The sequence below is a fragment of the Triturus cristatus genome, chromosome 1_1, assembly GCF_964204655.1.
Source record: "Triturus cristatus chromosome 1_1, aTriCri1.1, whole genome shotgun sequence".
In the NCBI taxonomy this organism is placed as follows: domain Eukaryota; kingdom Metazoa; phylum Chordata; class Amphibia; order Caudata; family Salamandridae; genus Triturus; species Triturus cristatus.
The window spans coordinates 933,127,016-933,146,164 of NC_140579.1; positions in this window are offsets into that span (position 1 = coordinate 933,127,016).

A 19,149-nucleotide genomic window follows, 5' to 3' on the forward strand; every position below is an offset into this window, starting at 1 on the left:
TACCCAGAATCCCTTGCAAACCTAAAAGATTGTCCAAAAAAACACATTTTCCCCACATTTCTGTGGTGGAAAGTTCCGGAATCTGCGTGGATCCACAAATTTCCAACCACCCTGCGTTCCCCAAAGTCTTACGAGAAAAACGGTACCTCACTTGTGTGGTTCGGCCTAGTGCCCGCGACAGGAAACGTCGCAAAACGCATCGTGGTCACACCTCAATTTCGCAGTGAAAAATGACCCTTTTTCGGCAAAATGACTAGCTGTAGTTTTTTAACCCTAGCTCTGCGGGCACCTTGGGAAACCTAGCAAACCTATACATTTTTGAAAACTAGACACCCAGGGGAATCCAGGATGGTGTGACTTGACTGCCTCCCACCAGGGTCTGTTACCCAGAATCCCTTGCAAACCTAAAGAATTGTAAAAAAAAACACATTTTCCCCACATTTCTGTCGTGGAAAGTTCCGGAATCTGCGTGGATCCACAAATTTCCATCCACCCCGCGTTCCCCAAAGTCTTACGAGAAAAACGGTAACTCACTTGTGTGGGTCCGCCTAGTGCCCGCAACAGGAAATGGCGCAAAACGCAACGTGGTCACACCTCAATTTCGCACTGAAAAATGACCCTTTTTTGGCAAAATGACTAGCTGTAGTTTTTTAACCCTACCTCTGCGGGCACCTTGGGAAACCTAGCAAACCTATACATTTTTGAAAACTAGACACCCAGGGGAATCCAAGATGGGGTGACCTGACTGCCTCCCACCAGGGTCTGTTACCCAGAATCCCTTGCAAACCTAACACATTGTCAAAAAATACACATTTTCCCCATATTTCTGTCGTGGAAAGTTCCGGAATCTGCGTGGATCCACAAATTTCCACCCACCCCGCGTTCCCCAAAGTCTTACGAGAAAAACGGTACCTCACTTGTGTGGGTCGGCCAAGTGCCCGCGACAGGAAACGGCACAAAACGCAACGTGGTCACACCTCAATTTCGCAGTGAAAAATTACCCTTTTTTGGCAAAATGTCTAGCTGTAGGTTTTGAACCCTAGCTCTACGGGCACCTTGGGAAACCTAGCAAACCTATACATTTTTTAAAACTAGACACCCAGGGGAATCCAGGATGGGGTGACTTGACTGCCTCCCACCAGGGTCTGTTACCCAGAATCCCTTGCAAACCTAAAAAATTGTCTAAAAAAAACAAATTTTTCCCACATTTCTGTCGTGGAAAGTTCCTGAATCAGTGTGGATCCACAAATTTCCACACAACCCGCGTTCCTCAAAGTCTTACGATAAAAACGGTACCTCACTTGTGTGGGTCGGCCTTGTGCCCGCGACAGGAAACGGCGCAAAACGCAACGTGGTCACACCTCAATTTCGCAGTGAAAAATGACCCTTTTTTGGCAAAATGTCTAGCTGTAGTTTTTGAACCCTAGCTCTGCGGGCACCTTGGGAAACCTAGCAAACTTATACAGTTTTTGAAAACTAGACAACCAGGGGAATCCAGGATGGGGTGACTTGACTGCCTCCCACCAGGGTCTGTTACCCAGAATCCCTTGCAAACCTAAAAAATTGTCAAAAAAACCACATTTTCCCCACATTTCTGTTGTGGAAAGTTCCGGAATCTGCGTGGATCCACAAATTTCCACCCACCCCGCGTTCCCCAAAGTCCTATGAGAAAAATGGTAACTCACTTGTGTGGGTCGGCCTACTGCCCGCGACAGGAAACGTCGCAAAACGCATCGTGGTCACACCTCAATTTCGCAGTGAAAAATGACCCTTTTTTGGCAAAATGACTAGCTGTAGTTTTTTAACCCTAGCTCTGCGGGCACCTTGGGAAACCTAGCAAACCTATACATTTTTGAAAACTAGACACCCAGGGGAATCCAGGATGGGGTGACTTGACTGCCTCCCACCAGGGTCTGTTACCCAGAATCCCTTGCAAACCTAAAGAATTGTCAAAAAACCCCCATTTTTCCCACATTTCTGTCGTGGAAAGTTCCGGAATCTGCGTGGATCCACAAATTTCCATCCACCCCGCGTTCCCCAAAGTCTTACGAGAAAAACGGTAACTCACTTGTGTGGGTCCGCCTAGTGCCCGCAACAGGAAACGGCGCAAAACGCAACGTGGTCACACCTCAATTTCGCAGTGAAAAATGACCCTTTTTTGGCAAAATGACTAGCTGTAGTTTTTTAACCCTACCTCTGCGGGCACCTTGGGAAACCTAGCAAACCTATACATTTTTTAAAACTAGACACCCAGGGGAATCCAAGATGGGGTGACTTGACTGCCTCCCACCAGGGTCTGTTACCCAGAATCCCTTGCAAACCTAACAAATTGTCAAAAAATACACATTTTCCCCATATTTCTGTCGTGGAAAGTTCCGGAATCTGCGTGGATCCACAAATTTCCACCCACCCCGCGTTCCCCAAAGTCTTACGAGAAAAACGGTACCTCACTTGTGTGGGTCGGCCAAGTGCCCGCGACAGGAAACGGCACAAAACGCAACGTGGTCACACCTCAATTTCGCAGTGAAAAATTACACTTTTTTGGCAAAATGACTAGCTGTAGTTTTTTAACCCTAGCTCTGCGGGCACCTTGGGAAACCTAGCAAAACTATACATTTTTGAAAACTAGACGCCCAGGGGAATCCAGGATGGGGTGACTTGACTACCTCCCACCAGGGTCTGTTACCCAGAATCCCTTGCAAACCTAAAAAATTGTCCAAGAAAACCCCATTTTCCCCACATTTCTGTCGTGGAAAGTTCAGGAATCTGCATGGATCCACAAATTTCCACTCACCCCGCGTTCCCCAAAGTCTTACGAGAAAAATGGTACCTCACTTGTGTGGTTCGGCCTAGTGCCCGCGACAGGAAACGGTGCAAAACGCATCGTGGTCACACCTCAATTTCGCAGTGAAAAATGACCCTTTTTTGGCAAAATGACTAGCTGTAGTTTTTGAACCCTAGCTCTGCGGGCACCTTGGGAAACGTAGCAAACCTATACATTTTTGAAAACTAGACACCCAGGGGAATCCAGGATGGAGTGACTTGACTGCCTCCCACCAGGGTCTGTTACCCAGAATCCCTTGCAAACCTAAAAAATTGTCAAAAAAAACACATTTTCCTCACATTTCTGCCGTGGAAAGTTCCGGAATCAGCGTGGATCCACAAATTTCCATCCACCCCGCGTTCCCCAAAGTCTTACAAGAAAAACGGTACCTGACTTGTGTGGGTCCGCCTAGTGCCCGCGACAGGAAACGGCGCAAAACCCAACGTGGTCACACCTCAATTTCGCAGTGAAAAATTACCCTTTTTTGGCAAAATGACTAGCTGTAGTTTTTTAACCCTAGCTCGGCGGGCACCTTGGGAAACCTAGCAAACCTATACATTTTTGAAAACTAGACACCCAGGGAAATCCAAGATGGGTTGACTTGATTGCCTCCCACCAGGGTCTGTTACCCAGAATCCCTTGCAAACCTAAAAAATTGTCCAAAAAAACACATTTTCCCCATATTTCTGACGTGGAAAGTTCCGGAATCTGCGTGGATCCACAAATTTCCACCCACCCCACGTTCCCCAAAGTCTTACGAGAAAAACGGTACCTCACTTGTGTGGTTCGGCCTAGTGCCCGCGACAGGAAACGGCACAAAACGCAACGTGGTCACACCTCAATTTCGCAGTGAAAAATGACCCTTTTTTGGCAAAATGTCTAGCTGTAGTTTTTGAACCCTAGATCTGCGGGCACTTTGGAAAACCTAGCAAACCTATAAATTTTTTAAAACTAAACATCCAGGGGAATCCAGGATGGGGTGACTTGACTGCCTCCCACCAGGTTCTGTTACCCAGAATCCCTTGCAAACCTAAAAAATTGTCAAAAAAACACATTTCCCCCACATTTCTGTCGTGGAAAGTTCCTGAATCTGCATGGATCCACAAATTTCCACCCACCCCGCGTTCCCCAAAGTCTTATGAGAAAAACGGTAACTCACTTGTGTGGGTCGGCCTACTGCCCGCGATAGGAAACGGCGCAAAACGCATCGTGGTCACACCTCAATTTCGCAGTGAAAAATGACCCTTTTTTGGCAAAATGACTAGCTGTAGTTTTTGAACCCTAGCTCTGCGGGCACCTTGGGAAACCTAGCAAACCTATACATTTTTTAAAACTAGACACCCAGGGAAATCCAGGATGGGGTGACTTGACTGCCTCCCACCAGGGTCTATTACCCAGAATCCCTTGCAAACCTAAAAGATTGTCCAAAAAAACACATTTTCCCCACATTTCTGTGGTGGAAAGTTCCGGAATCTGCGTGGATCCACAAATTTCCAACCACCCTGCGTTCCCCAAAGTCTTACGAGAAAAACGGTACCTCACTTGTGTGGTTCGGCCTAGTGCCCGCGACAGGAAACGTCGCAAAACGCATCGTGGTCACACCTCAATTTCGCAGTGAAAAATGACCCTTTTTCGGCAAAATGACTAGCTGTAGTTTTTTAACCCTAGCTCTGCGGGCACCTTGGGAAACCTAGCAAACCTATACATTTTTGAAAACTAGACACCCAGGGGAATCCAGGATGGTGTGACTTGACTGCCTCCCACCAGGGTCTGTTACCCAGAATCCCTTGCAAACCTAAAGAATTGTAAAAAAAAACACATTTTCCCCACATTTCTGTCGTGGAAAGTTCCGGAATCTGCGTGGATCCACAAATTTCCATCCACCCCGCGTTCCCCAAAGTCTTACGAGAAAAACGGTAACTCACTTGTGTGGGTCCGCCTAGTGCCCGCAACAGGAAATGGCGCAAAACGCAACGTGGTCACACCTCAATTTCGCACTGAAAAATGACCCTTTTTTGGCAAAATGAATAGCTGTAGTTTTTTAACCCTACCTCTGCGGGCACCTTGGGAAACCTAGCAAACCTATACATTTTTGAAAACTAGACACCCAGGGGAATCCAAGATGGGGTGACCTGACTGCCTCCCACCAGGGTCTGTTACCCAGAATCCCTTGCAAACCTAACACATTGTCAAAAAATACACATTTTCCCCATATTTCTGTCGTGGAAAGTTCCGGAATCTGCGTGGATCCACAAATTTCCACCCACCCCGCGTTCCCCAAACTCTTACGAGAAAAACGGTACCTCACTTATGTGGGTCGGCCAAGTGCCCGCGACAGGAAACGGCACAAAACGCAACGTGGTCACACCTCAATTTCGCAGTGAAAAATTACCCTTTTTTGGCAAAATGTCTAGCTGTAGTTTTTTAACCCTAGCTCTACGGGCACCTTGGGAAACCTAGCAAACCTATACATTTTTTAAAACTAGACACCCAGGGGAATCCAGGATGGGGTGACTTGACTGCCTCCCACCAGGGTCTGTTACCCAGAATCCCTTGCAAACCTAAAAAATTGTCTAAAAAAAACAAATTTTCCCCACATTTCTGTCGTGGAAAGTTCCTGAATCAGTGTGGATCCACAAATTTCCACACAACCCGCGTTCCTCAAAGTCTTACGATAAAAACGGTACCTCACTTGTGTGGGTCGGCCTAGTGCCCGCGACAGGAAACGGCGCAAAATGCAACGTGGTCACACCTCAATTTCGCAGTGAAAAATGACCCTTTTTTGGCAAAATGTCTAGCTGTAGTTTTTGAACCCTAGCTCTGCGGGCACCTTGGGAAACCTAGCAAACTTATACATTTTTGAAAACTAGACAACCAGGGGAATCCAGGATGGGGTGACCTGACTGCCTCCCACCAGGGTCTGTTACCCAGAATCCCTTGCAAACCTAACACATTGTCAAAAAATACACATTTTCCCCATATTTCTGTCGTGGAAAGTTCCGGAATCTGCGTGGATCCACAAATTTCCACCCACCCCGCGTTCCCCAAAGTCTTACGAGAAAAACGGTACCTCACTTGTGTGGGTCGGCCAAGTGCCCGCGACAGGAAACGGCACAAAACGCAACGTGGTCACACCTCAATTTCGCAGTGAAAAATTACCCTTTTTTGGCAAAATGTCTAGCTGTAGTTTTTGAACCCTAGCTCTACGGGCACCTTGGGAAACCTAGCAAACCTATACATTTTTTAAAACTAGACACCCAGGGGAATCCAGGATGGGGTGACTTGACTGCCTCCCACCAGGGTCTGTTACTCAGAATCCCTTGCAAACCTAAAAAATTGTCTAAAAAAAACAAATTTTTCCCACATTTCTGTCGTGGAAAGTTCCTGAATCAGTGTGGATCCACAAATTTCCACACAACCCGCGTTCCTCAAAGTCTTACGATAAAAACGGTACCTCACTTGTGTGGGTCGGCCTTGTGCCCGCGACAGGAAACGGCGCAAAACGCAACGTGGTCACACCTCAATTTCGCAGTGAAAAATGACCCTTTTTTGGCAAAATGTCTAGCTGTAGTTTTTGAACCCTAGCTCTGCGGGCACCTTGGGAAACCTAGCAAACTTATACAGTTTTTGAAAACTAGACAACCAGGGGAATCCAGGATGGGGTGACTTGACTGCCTCCCACCAGGGTCTGTTACCCAGAATCCCTTGCAAACCTAAAAAATTGTCAAAAAAACCACATTTTTCCCACATTTCTGTCGTGGAAAGTTCCGGAATCTGCGTGGATCCACAAATTTCCATCCACCCCGCGTTCCCCAAAGTCTTACGAGAAAAACGGTAACTCACTTGTGTGGGTCCGCCTAGTGCCCGCAACAGGAAACGGCGCAAAACGCAACGTGGTCACACCTCAATTTCGCAGTGAAAAATGACCCTTTTTTGGCAAAATGACTAGCTGTAGTTTTTTAACCCTACCTCTGCGGGCACCTTGGGAAACCTAGCAAACCTATACATTTTTTAAAACTAGACACCCAGGGGAATCCAAGATGGGGTGACTTGACTGCCTCCCACCAGGGTCTGTTACCCAGAATCCCTTGCAAACCTAACAAATTGTCAAAAAATACACATTTTCCCCATATTTCTGTCGTGGAAAGTTCTGGAATCTGCGTGGATCCACAAATTTCCACCCACCCCGCGTTCCCCAAAGTCTTACGAGAAAAACGGTACCTCACTTATGTGGGTCGGCCAAGTGCCCGCGACAGGAAACGGCACAAAACGCAACGTGGTCACACCTCAATTTCGCAGTGAAAAATTACCCTTTTTTGGCAAAATGTCTAGCTGTAGTTTTTTAACCCTAGCTCTACGGGCACCTTGGGAAACCTAGCAAACCTATACATTTTTGAAAACTAGACGCCCAGGGGAATCCAGGATGGGGTGACTTGACTGCCTCCCACCAGGGTCTGTTACCCAGAATCCCTTGCAAACCTAAAAAATTGTCCAAGAAAACCCCATTTTCCCCACATTTCTGTCGTGGAAAGTTCAGGAATCTGCATGGATCCACAAATTTCCACTCACCCCGCATTCCCCAAAGTCTTACGAGAAAAATGGTACCTCACTTGTGTGGTTCGGCCTAGTGCCCGCGACAGGAAACGGCGCAAAACGCATCGTGGTCACACCTCAATTTCGCAGTGAAAAATGACCCTTTTTTGGCAAAATGACTAGCTGTAGTTTTTGAACCCTAGCTCTGCGGGCACCTTGGGAAACGTAGCAAACCTATACATTTTTGAAAACTAGACACCCAGGGGAATCCAGGATGGAGTGACTTGACTGCCTCCCACCAGGGTCTGTTACCCAGAATCCCTTGCAAACCTAAAAAATTGTCAAAAAAAACACATTTTCCTCACATTTCTGCCGTGGAAAGTTCCGGAATCAGCGTGGATCCACAAATTTCCATCCACCCCGCGTTCCCCAAAGTCTTACAAGAAAAACGGTACCTCACTTGTGTGGGTCCGCCTAGTGCCCGCGACAGGAAACGGCGCAAAACCCAACGTGGTCACACCTCAATTTCGCAGTGAAAAATTACCCTTTTTTGGCAAAATGACTAGCTGTAGTTTTTTAACCCTAGCTCGGCGGGCACCTTGGGAAACCTAGCAAACCTATACATTTTTGAAAACTAGACACCCAGGGAAATCCAAGATGGGTTGACTTGATTGCCTCCCACCAGGGTCTGTTACCCAGAATCCCTTGCAAACCTAAAAAATTGTCAAAAAAACCACATTTTCCCCACATTTCTGTTGTGAAAAGTTCCGGAATCTGCGTGGATCCACAAATTTCCACCCACCCCGCGTTCCCCAAAGTCCTATGAGAAAAATGGTAACTCACTTGTGTGGGTCGGCCTACTGCCCGCGACAGGAAACGTCGCAAAACGCATCGTGGTCACACCTCAATTTCGCAGTGAAAAATGACCCTTTTTTGGCAAAATGACTAGCTGTAGTTTTTTAACCCTAGCTCTGCGGGCACCTTGGGAAACCTAGCAAACCTATACATTTTTGAAAACTAGACACCCAGGGGAATCCAGGATGGGGTGACTTGACTGCCTCCCACCAGGGTCTGTTACCCAGAATCCCTTGCAAACCTAAAGAATTGTCAAAAAAAACACATTTTTCCCACATTTCTGTCGTGGAAAGTTCCGGAATCTGCGTGGATCCACAAATTTCCATCCACCCCGCGTTCCCCAAAGTCTTACGAGAAAAACGGTAACTCACTTGTGTGGGTCCGCCTAGTGCCCGCAACAGGAAACGGCGCAAAACGCAACGTGGTCACACCTCAATTTCGCAGTGAAAAATGACCCTTTTTTGGCAAAATGACTAGCTGTAGTATTTTAACCCTACCTCTGCGGGCACCTTGGGAAACCTAGCAAACCTATACATTTTTTAAAACTAGACACCCAGGGGAATCCAAGATGGGGTGACTTGACTGCCTCCCACCAGGGTCTGTTACCCAGAATCCCTTGCAAACCTAACAAATTGTCAAAAAATACACATTTTCCCCATATTTCTGTCGTGGAAAGTTCCGGAATCTGCGTGGATCCACAAATTTCCACCCACCCCGCGTTCCCCAAAGTCTTACGAGAAAAACGGTACCTCACTTGTGAGGGTCGGCCAAGTGCCCGCGACAGGAAACGGCACAAAACGCAACGTGGTCACACCTCAATTTCGCAGTGAAAAATTACCCTTTTTTGGCAAAATGTCTAGCTGTAGTTTTTGAACCCTAGCTCTACGGGCACCTTGGGAAACCTAGCAAACCTATACATTTTTGAAAACTAGACACCCAGGGAAATCCAGGATGGGGTGACTTGACTGCCTCCCACCAGGGTCTGTTACCCAGAATCCCTTGCAAACCTAAAAAATTGTCAAAAAAAACACATTTTCCCCACATTTCTGTTGTGAAAAGTTCCGGAATCTGCGTGGATCCATAAATTTCCACCCACCCCGCGTTCCCCAAAGTCTTACGAGAAAAACGGTAACTCACTTGTGTGGGTCGGCCTAGTGCCCGCGACAGGAAACGGCGCAAAACGCATCGTGGTCACACCTCAAGTTCACAGTGAAAAATGACCCTTTTTTGGCAAAACGACTAGCTGTTGGTTTTTTAACCCTAGCTCTGCGGGCACCTTGGGAAACCTAGCAAACCTATACATTTTTAAAAACTAGACGCCCAGGGGAATCCAGGATGGGGTGACTTGACTACTTCCCACCAGGGTCTGATAACCAGAATCCCTTGCAAACCTAAAAAATTGTCCAAGAAAACCCCATTTTCCCCACATTTCTGTGGTAGAAAGTTCCGGAATCTGCGTGGATCCACAAATATCCACCCACCCCGCGTTTCCCAAAGTCTTACGAGAAAACTGGTACCTCACTTGTGTGGGTCGGCCTACTGCCCGCGACAGGAAACGGCGCAAAACGCAACGTGGTCACACCTCAATTTCGCAGAGAAAAATGACCCTTTTTTGGCAAAATGACTAGCTGTAGTTTTTGAACCCTAGCTCTGTGGGCACCTTGGGAAACCTAGCAAACCTATACATTTTTTAAAACTAGACACCCAGGGGAACCCAGGATGGGTTGACTTGACTGCCTCCCACCAGGATCTGTTACCCAGAATCCCTTGCAAACCTAAAAAATTGTCAAAAAAACCACATTTTCCCCACATTTCTGTCGTGGAAAGTTCCGGAATCTGCGTGGATCCACAAATTTCCATCCACCCCGCGTTCCCCAAAGTCTTACGAGAAAAACGGTAACTTACTTGTGTGGGTCGGCCTAGTGCCCACGACAGGAAACGGCGCAAAACGCATCGTGGTCACACCTCAAGTTTGCAGTGAAAAATGACCCTTTTTTGGCAAAACGACTAGCTGTTGTTTTTGAACCCTAGCTCTGCGGGCACCTTGGGAAACCTACCAAACCTACACATTTTTTAAAACTAGACACCCAGGGGAATCCAGGATGGGGTGACTTGACTGCCTCCCACCAGGGTCTGTTACCCAGAATCCTTTGCAAACCTAAAAAATTGTCAAAAAAAATACATTTTCCCCACATTTCTGTCGTGGAAAGTTCTGGAATCTGCGTGGATCCCCAAATTTCCACCCACCCCGTGTTCTCCAAAGTCTTACAAGAAAAACGGTACCTCACTTGTGTGGGTCCGCCTAGTGCCCGCGACAGGAAACAGCGCAAAACCCAACGTGGTCACACCTCAATTTCGCAGTGAAAAATGACACTTTTTTGGCAAAATGACGAGCTGTAGTTTTTTAACCCTAGCTCTTCGGGCACCTTGGGAAACCTAGCAAAACTATACATTTTTGAAAACTAGACACCCAGGGGAATCCAAGATGGGTTGACTTGACTGCCTCCCACCAGGGTCTGTTACCCAGAATCCCTTGCAAACCTAAAAAATTGATTAAAAAAACACATTTTCCCCATATTTCTGACGTGGAAAGTTCCGGAATCTGCGTGGATCCACAAATTTCCACCCACCCCACGTTCCCCAAAGTCTTACGAGAAAAACGGTACCTCACTTGTGTGGGTCGGCCTAGTGCCCGTGACAGGAAACGGCGCAAAACGCAACGTGGTCACACCTCAATTTCGCAGTGAAAAATGACCCTTTTTTGGCAAAATGTCTAGCTGTAGTTTTTGAACCCTAGCTCTGCGGGCACCTTGGGAAACCTAGCAAACCTATACATTTTTGAAAACTAAACACCCAGGGGATTCCAGGATGGGGTGACTTGACTGCCTCCTACCAGGGTCTGTTACCCAGAATCCCTTGCAAACCTAAAAAATTGTCAAAAAAACACATTTTCCCCACATTTCTGTCGTGGAAAGTTCCTGAATCTGCGTGGATCCACAAATTTCCACCCACCCCGAGTTCCCCTAAGTCTTATGAGAAAAACGGTAACTCACTTGTGTGGGTCGGCCTACTGCCCGCGACAGGAAACGGTGCAAAACGCAACATGGTCACACCTCAATTTCGCAGTGAAAAATTACCCTTTTTTGGCAAAATGACTAGCTGTAGTTTTTGAACCCTAGCTCTGCGGGCACCTTGGGAAACCTAGCAAACCTATACATTTTTGAAAACTAGACACCCAGGGGAACCCAGGATGGGGTGACTTGACTGCCTCCCACCAGGGTCTGTTACCCAGAATCCCTTGCAAACCTAAAGAATTGTCAAAAAAAACACATTTTCCCCACATTTCTGTCGTGGAAAGTTCCGGAATCTGCGTGGATCCACAAATTTCCATCCACCCCGCGTTCCCCAAAGTCTTACGAGAAAAACGGTAACTCACTTGTGTGGGTCCGCCTAGTGCCCGCAACAGGAAACGGCGCAAAACGCAACGTGGTCACACCTCAATTTCGCAGTGAAAAATGACCCTTTTTTGGCAAAATGACTAGCTGTAGTTTTTGAACCCTAGCTCTGCGGGCACCTTGGGAAACCTAGCAAACCTATACATTTTTGAAAACTAGACACCCAGGGGAACCCAGGATGGGGTGACTTGACTGCCTCCCACCAGGGTCTGTTACCCAGAATCCCTTGCAAACCTAAAGAATTGTAAAAAAAACCACATTTTCCCCACATTTCTGTCCTGGAAAGTTCCGGAATCTACGTGGATCCACAAATTTCCATCCACCCCGCGTTCCCCAAAGTCTTATGAGAAAAACGGTAACTCACTTGTGTGGGTCCGCTTAGTGCCCGCAACAGGAAACGGCGCAAAACGCAACGTGGTCACACCTCAATTTCGCAGTGAAAAATGACCCTTTTTTGGCAAAATGACTAGCTGTAGTTTTTTAACCCTACCTCTGCAAGCACCTTGGGAAACCTAGCAAACCTATACATTTTTGAAAACTAGACACCCAGGGGAATCCAAGATGGGGTGACTTGACTGCCTCCCACCAGGGTCTCTTACCCAGAATCCCTTGCAAACCTAACAAATTGTCAAAAAATACACATTTTCCCCATATTTCTGTCGTGGAAAGTTCCGGAATCTGCGTGGATCCACAAATTTCCACCTACCCCGCATTCCCCAAAGTCTTACGAGAAAAACGGTACCTCACTTGTGTGGGTCGGCCAAGTGCCCGCGACAGGAAACGGCACAAAACGCAACGTGGTCACACCTCAATTTCGCAGTGAAAAATGACCCTTTTTTGGCAAAATGACTAGCTGTAGTTTTTTAACCCTACCTCTGCGGGCACCTTGGGAAACCTAGCAAACCTATACATTTTTGAAAACTAGACACCCAGGGGAATCCAAGATGGGGTGACCTGACTGCCTCCCACCAGGGTCTGTTACCCAGAATCCCTTGCAAACCTAACACATTGTCAAAAAATACACATTTTCCCCATATTTCTGTCGTGGAAAGTTCCGGAATCTGTGTGGATCCACAAATTTCCACCCACACCGCGTTCCCCAAAGTCTTACGAGAAAAACGGTACCTCACTTGTGTGGGTCGGCCAAGTGCCCGCGACAGGAAACGGCACAAAACGCAACGTGGTCACACCTCAATTTCGCAGTGAAAAATTACCCTTTTTTGGCAAAATGTCTAGCTGTAGTTTTTGAACCCTAGCTCTATGGGCACCTTGGGAAACCTAGCAAACCTATACATTTTTTAAAACTAGACACCCAGGGGAATCCAGGATGGGGTGACTTGACTGCCTCCCACCAGGGTCTGTTACCCAGAATCCCTTGCAAACCTAAAAAATTGTCTAAAAAAAACAAATTTTCCCCACATTTCTGTCGTGGAAAGTTCCTGAATCAGTGTGGATCCACAAATTTCCACACAACCCGCGTTCCTCAAAGTCTTACGATAAAAACGGTACCTCACTTGTGTGGGTCGGCCTAGTGCCCGCGACAGGAAACGGCGCAAAACGCAACGTGGTCACACCTCAATTTCGCAGTGAAAAATGACCCTTTTTTGGCAAAATGTCTAGCTGTAGTTTTTGAACCCTAGCTCTGCGGGCACCTTGGGAAACCTAGCAAACTTATACATTTTTGAAAACTAGACAACCAGGGGAATCCAGGATGGGGTGACTTGAATGCCTCCCACCAGGGTCTGTTACCCAGAATCCCTTGCAAACCTAAAAAATTGTCAAAAAAACCACATTTTCCCCACATTTCTGTTGTGGAAAGTTCCGGAATCTGCGTGGATCCACAAATTTCCACCCACCCCGCGTTCCCCAAAGTCCTATGAGAAAAACGGTAACTCACTTGTGTGGGTCGGCCTAATGCCTGCGACAGGAAACGGCGCAAAACGCAACGTGGCTCACCTCAATTTCACAGTGAAAAATTACCCTTTTTTGGCAAAATGACTAGCTGTAGTTTTTGAACCCTAGCTCTGCAAGCACCTTGGGAAACCTAGCAAACCTATACATTTTTTAAAACTAGACACCCAGGGAAATCCAGGATGGGGTGACTTGACTGAATCCCACCAGGGTCTATTACCCAGAATCCCTTGCAAACCTAAAAGATTGTCCAAAAAAACACATTTTCCCCACATTTCTGTGGTGGAAAGTTCCGGAATCTGGGTGGATCCACAAATTTCCAACCACCCTGCGTTCCCCAAAGTCTTACGAGAAAAACGGTACCTCACTTGTGTGGTTCGGCCTAGTGCCCGCGACAGGAAACGTCGCAAAATGCATCGTGGTCACACCTCAATTTCGCAGTGAAAAATGACCCTTTTTTGGCAAAATGACTAGCTGTAGTTTTTTAACCCTAGCTCTGCGGGCACCTTGGGAAACCTAGCAAACCTATACATTTTTGAAAACTAGACACCCAGGGGAATCCAGGATGGGGTGACTTGACTGCCTCCCACCAGGGTCTGTTACCCAGAATCCCTTGCAAACCTAAAGAATTGTAAAAAAAACCTAATTTTTCCCACATTTCTGTCGTGGAAAGTTCCGGAATCTGCGTGGATCCACAAATTTCCACCCACCCCGCCTTCCCCAAAGTCTTACGATAAAAACGGTACCTCACTTGTGAGGGTCGGCCAAGTGCCCGCGACAGAAAACGGCGCAAAACGCAACGTGGTCACACCACAATTTCGCAGTGAAAAATGACCCTTTTTTGGCAAAATGTCTAGCTGTAGTTTTTGAACCCTAGCTCTGCGGGCACCTTGGGAAACCTAGCAAACCTATACATTTTTGAAAACTAGACACACAGGGGAATCCAGGATGCGGTGACTTGACTGCCTCCCACCAGGGTCTGTTACCCAGAATCCCTTGCAAACCTAAAAAATTGTCAAAAAAACCACATTTTCCCCACATTTCTGTTGTGGAAAGTTCCGGAATCTGCGTGGATCCACAAATTTCCACCCACCCCGCGTTCCCCAAAGTCTTACGAGAAAAACGGTAACTCACTTGTGTGGGTCGGCCTAGTGCCCGCGACAGGAAACGGCGCAAAACGCATCGTGGTCACACCTCAAGTTCACATTGAAAAATGACCCTTTTTTGGCAAAACGACTAGCTGTTGGTTTTTTAACCCTAGCTCTGCGGGCACCTTGGGAAACCTAGCAAACCTATACATTTTTAAAAACTAGACGCCCAGGGGAATCCAGGATGGGGTGACTTGAATGCCTCCCACCAGGGTCTGTTACCCAGAATCCCTTGCAAACCTAAAAAATTGTCAAAAAAACCACATTTTCCCCACATTTCTGTTGTGGAAAGTTCCGGAATCTGCGTGGATCCACAAATTTCCACCCACCCCGCGTTCCCCAAAGTCCTATGAGAAAAACGGTAACTCACTTGTGTGGGTCGGCCTAATGCCCGCGACAGGAAACGGCGCAAAACGCAACGTGGTCACACCTCAATTTCACAGTGAAAAATTACCCTTTTTTGGCAAAATGACTAGCTGTAGTTTTTGAACCCTAGCTCTGCAAGCACCTTGGGAAACCTAGCAAACCTATACATTTTTTAAAACTAGACACCCAGGGAAATCCAGGATGGGGTGACTTGACTGAATCCCACCAGGGTCTATTACCCAGAATCCCTTGCAAACCTAAAAGATTGTCCAAAAAAACACATTTTCCCCACATTTCTGTGGTGGAAAGTTCCGGAATCTGCGTGGATCCACAAATTTCCAACCACCCTGCGTTCCCCAAAGTCTTACGAGAAAAACGGTACCTCACTTGTGTGGTTCGGCCTAGTGCCCCCGACAGGAAACGTCGCAAAATGCATCGTGGTCACACCTCAATTTCGCAGTGAAAAATGACCCTTTTTTGGCAAAATGACTAGCTGTAGTTTTTTAACCCTAGCTCTGCGGGCACCTTGGGAAACCTAGCAAACCTATACATTTTTGAAAACTAGACACCCAGGGGAATCCAGGATGGGGTGACTTGACTGCCTCCCACCAGGGTCTGTTACCCAGAATCCCTTGCAAACCTAAAGAATTGTAAAAAAAAACAAATTTTTCCCACATTTCTGTCGTGGAAAGTTCCGGAATCTGCGTGGATCCACAAATTTCCACCCACCCCACCTTCCCCAAAGTCTTACGATAAAAACGGTACCTCACTTGTGAGGGTCGGCCAAGTGCCCGCGACAGAAAACGGCGCAAAACGCAACGTGGTCACACCACAATTTCGCAGTGAAAAATGACCCTTTTTTGGCAAAATGTCTAGCTGTAGTTTTTGAACCCTAGCTCTGCGGGCACCTTGGGAAACCTAGCAAACCTATACATTTTTGAAAACTAGACACACAGGGGAATCCAGGATGCGGTGACTTGACTGCCTCCCACCAGGGTCTGTTACCCAGAATCCCTTGCAAACCTAAAAAATTGTCAAAAAAACCACATTTTCCCCACATTTCTGTTGTGGAAAGTTCCGGAATCTGCGTGGATCCACAAATTTCCACCCACCCCGCGTTCCCCAAAGTCTTACGAGAAAAACGGTAACTCACTTGTGTGGGTCGGCCTAGTGCCCGCGACAGGAAACGGCGCAAAACGCATCGTGGTCACACCTCAAGTTCACATTGAAAAATGACCCTTTTTTGGCAAAACGACTAGCTGTTGGTTTTTTAACCCTAGCTCTGCGGGCACCTTGGGAAACCTAGCAAACCTATACATTTTTAAAAACTAGACGCCCAGGGGAATCCAGGATGGGGTGACTTGACTACTTCCCACCAGGGTCTGATAACCAGAATTCCTTGCAAACCTAAAAAATTGTCCAAGAAAACCCCATTTTCCCCACATTTCTGTGGTAGAAAGTTCCGGAATCTGCGTGGATCCACAAATATCCACCCACCCCGCGTTCCCCAAAGTCTTACGAGAAAACTGGTACCTCACTTGTGTGGGTCGGCCTACTGCCCGCGACAGGAAACGGCACAAAACGCAACGTGGTCACACCTCAATTTCGCAGTGAAAAATGACCCTTTTTTGGCAAAATGACTAGCTGTAGTTTTTGAACCCTAGCTCTGCGGGCACCTTGGGAAACCTAGCAAACCTATACATTTTTTAAAGCTAGACACCCAGGGGAACCCAGGATGGGTTGACTTGACTGCCTCCCACCAGGATCTGTTACCCAGAATCCCTTGCAAACCTAAAAAATTGTCAAAAAAAACACATTTTCCCCACATTTCTGTCGTGGAAAGTTCCGGAATCTGCGTGGATCCACAAATTTCCATCCACCCCGCGTTCCCCAATGTCTTACGAGAAAAACGGAAACTTACTTATGTGGGTCGGCCTAGTGCCCGCGTCAGGAAACGGCGCAAAACGCATCGTGGTCACACCTCAAGTTTGCAGTGAAAAATGACCCTTTTTTGGCAAAACGACTAGCTGTTGTTTTTGAACCCTAGCTCTGCGGGCACCTTGGGAAACCTACCAAACCTACACATTTTTGAAAACTAGACACCCAGGGGAATCCAGGATGGGGTGACTTGACTGCCTCCCACCAGGGTCTGTTACCCAGAATCCTTTGCAAACCTAAAAGATTGTCAAAAAAAACACATTTTCCCCACATTTCTGTCGTGGAAAGTTCCGGAATCTGCGTGGATCCCCAAATTTCCACCCACCCCGTGTTCTCCAAAGTCTTACAAGAAAAACGGTACCTCACTTGTGTGGGTCCGCCTAGTGCCCGCGACAGGAAACAGCGCAAAACCCAACGTGGTCACACCTCAATTTCGCAGTGAAAAATGACACTTTTTTGGCAAAATGACTAGCTGTAGTTTTTTAACCCTAGCTCTTCGGGCACCTTGGGAAACCTAGCAAAACTATACATTTTTGAAAACTAGACACCCAGGGGAATCCAAGATGGGTTGACGTGACTGCCTCCCACCAGGGTCTGTTACCCAGAATCCCTTGCAAACCTAAAAAATTGATTAAAAAAAACACATTTTCCCCATATTTCTGACGTGGAAAGTTCCGGAATCTGCGTGGATCCACAAATTTCCACCCACCCCACGTTCCCCAAAGTCTTACGAGAAAAACGGTACCTCACTTGTGTGGGTCGGCCTAGTGCCCGTGACAGGAAACGGCGCAAAACGCAACGTGGTCACACCTCAATTTCGCAGTGAAAAATGACCCTTTTTTGGCAAAATGTCTAGCTGTAGTTTTTGAACCCTAGCTCTGCGGGCACCTTGGGAAACCTAGCAAACCTATACATTTTTGAAAACTAAACACCCAGGGGAATCCAGGATGGGGTGACTTGACTGCCTCCTACCAGGGTCTGTTACCCAGAATCCCTTGCAAACCTAAAAAAATTGTCAAAAAAACACATTTTCCCCACATTTCTGTCGTGGAAAGTTCCTGAATCTGCGTGGATCCACAAATTTCCACCCACCCCGCGTTCCCCAAAGTCTTATGAGAAAAACGGTAACTCACTTGTGTGGGTCGGCCTACTGCCCGCGACAGGAAACGGCGCAAAACGCAACATGGTCACACCTCAATTTCGCAGTGAAAAATTACCCTTTTTTGGCAAAATGACTAGCTGTAGTTTTTGAACCCTAGCTCTGCGGGCACCTTGGGAAACCTAGCAAACCTATACATTTTTGAAAACTAGACACCCAGAGGAACCCAGGATGGGGTGACTTGACTGCCTCCCACCAGGGTCTGTTACCCAGAATCCCTTGCAAACCTAAAGAATTGTAAAAAAAAACACATTTTCCCCACATTTCTGTCGTGGAAAGTTCCGGAATCTGCGTGGATCCACAAATTTCCATCCACCCCGCGTTCCCCAAAGTCTTACGAGAAAAACGGTAACTCACTTGTGTGGGTCCGCCTAGTGCCCGCAACAGGAAACGGCGCAAAACGCAACGTGGTCACACCTCAATTTCGCAGTGAAAAATTACCCTTTTTTGGCAAAATGACTAGCTGTAGTTTTTGAACCCTAGCTCTGCGGGCACCTTGGGAAACCTAGCAAACCTATACATTTTTGAAAACTAGACACCCAGGGGAATCCAAGATGGGGTGACTTGACTGCCTCCCACCAGGGTCTGTTACCCAGAATCCCTTGCAAACCTAACAAATTGTCAAAAAATACACATTTTCCCCATATTTCTGTCGTGGAAAGTTCCGGAATCTGCATGGATCCACAAATTTCCACCCACCCCGCATACCCCAAAGTCTTACGAGAAAAACGGTACCTCACTTGTGTGGGTCGGCCAAGTGCCCGCGACAGGAAACGGCACAAAACGCAACGTGGTCACACCTCAATTTCGCAGTGAAAAATGACCCTTTTTTGGCAAAATGACTAGCTGTAGTTTTTTAACCCTACCTCTGCGGGCACCTTGGGAAACCTAGCAAACCTATACATTTTTGAAAACTAGACACCCAGGGGAATCCAAGATGGGGTGACCTGACTGCCTCCC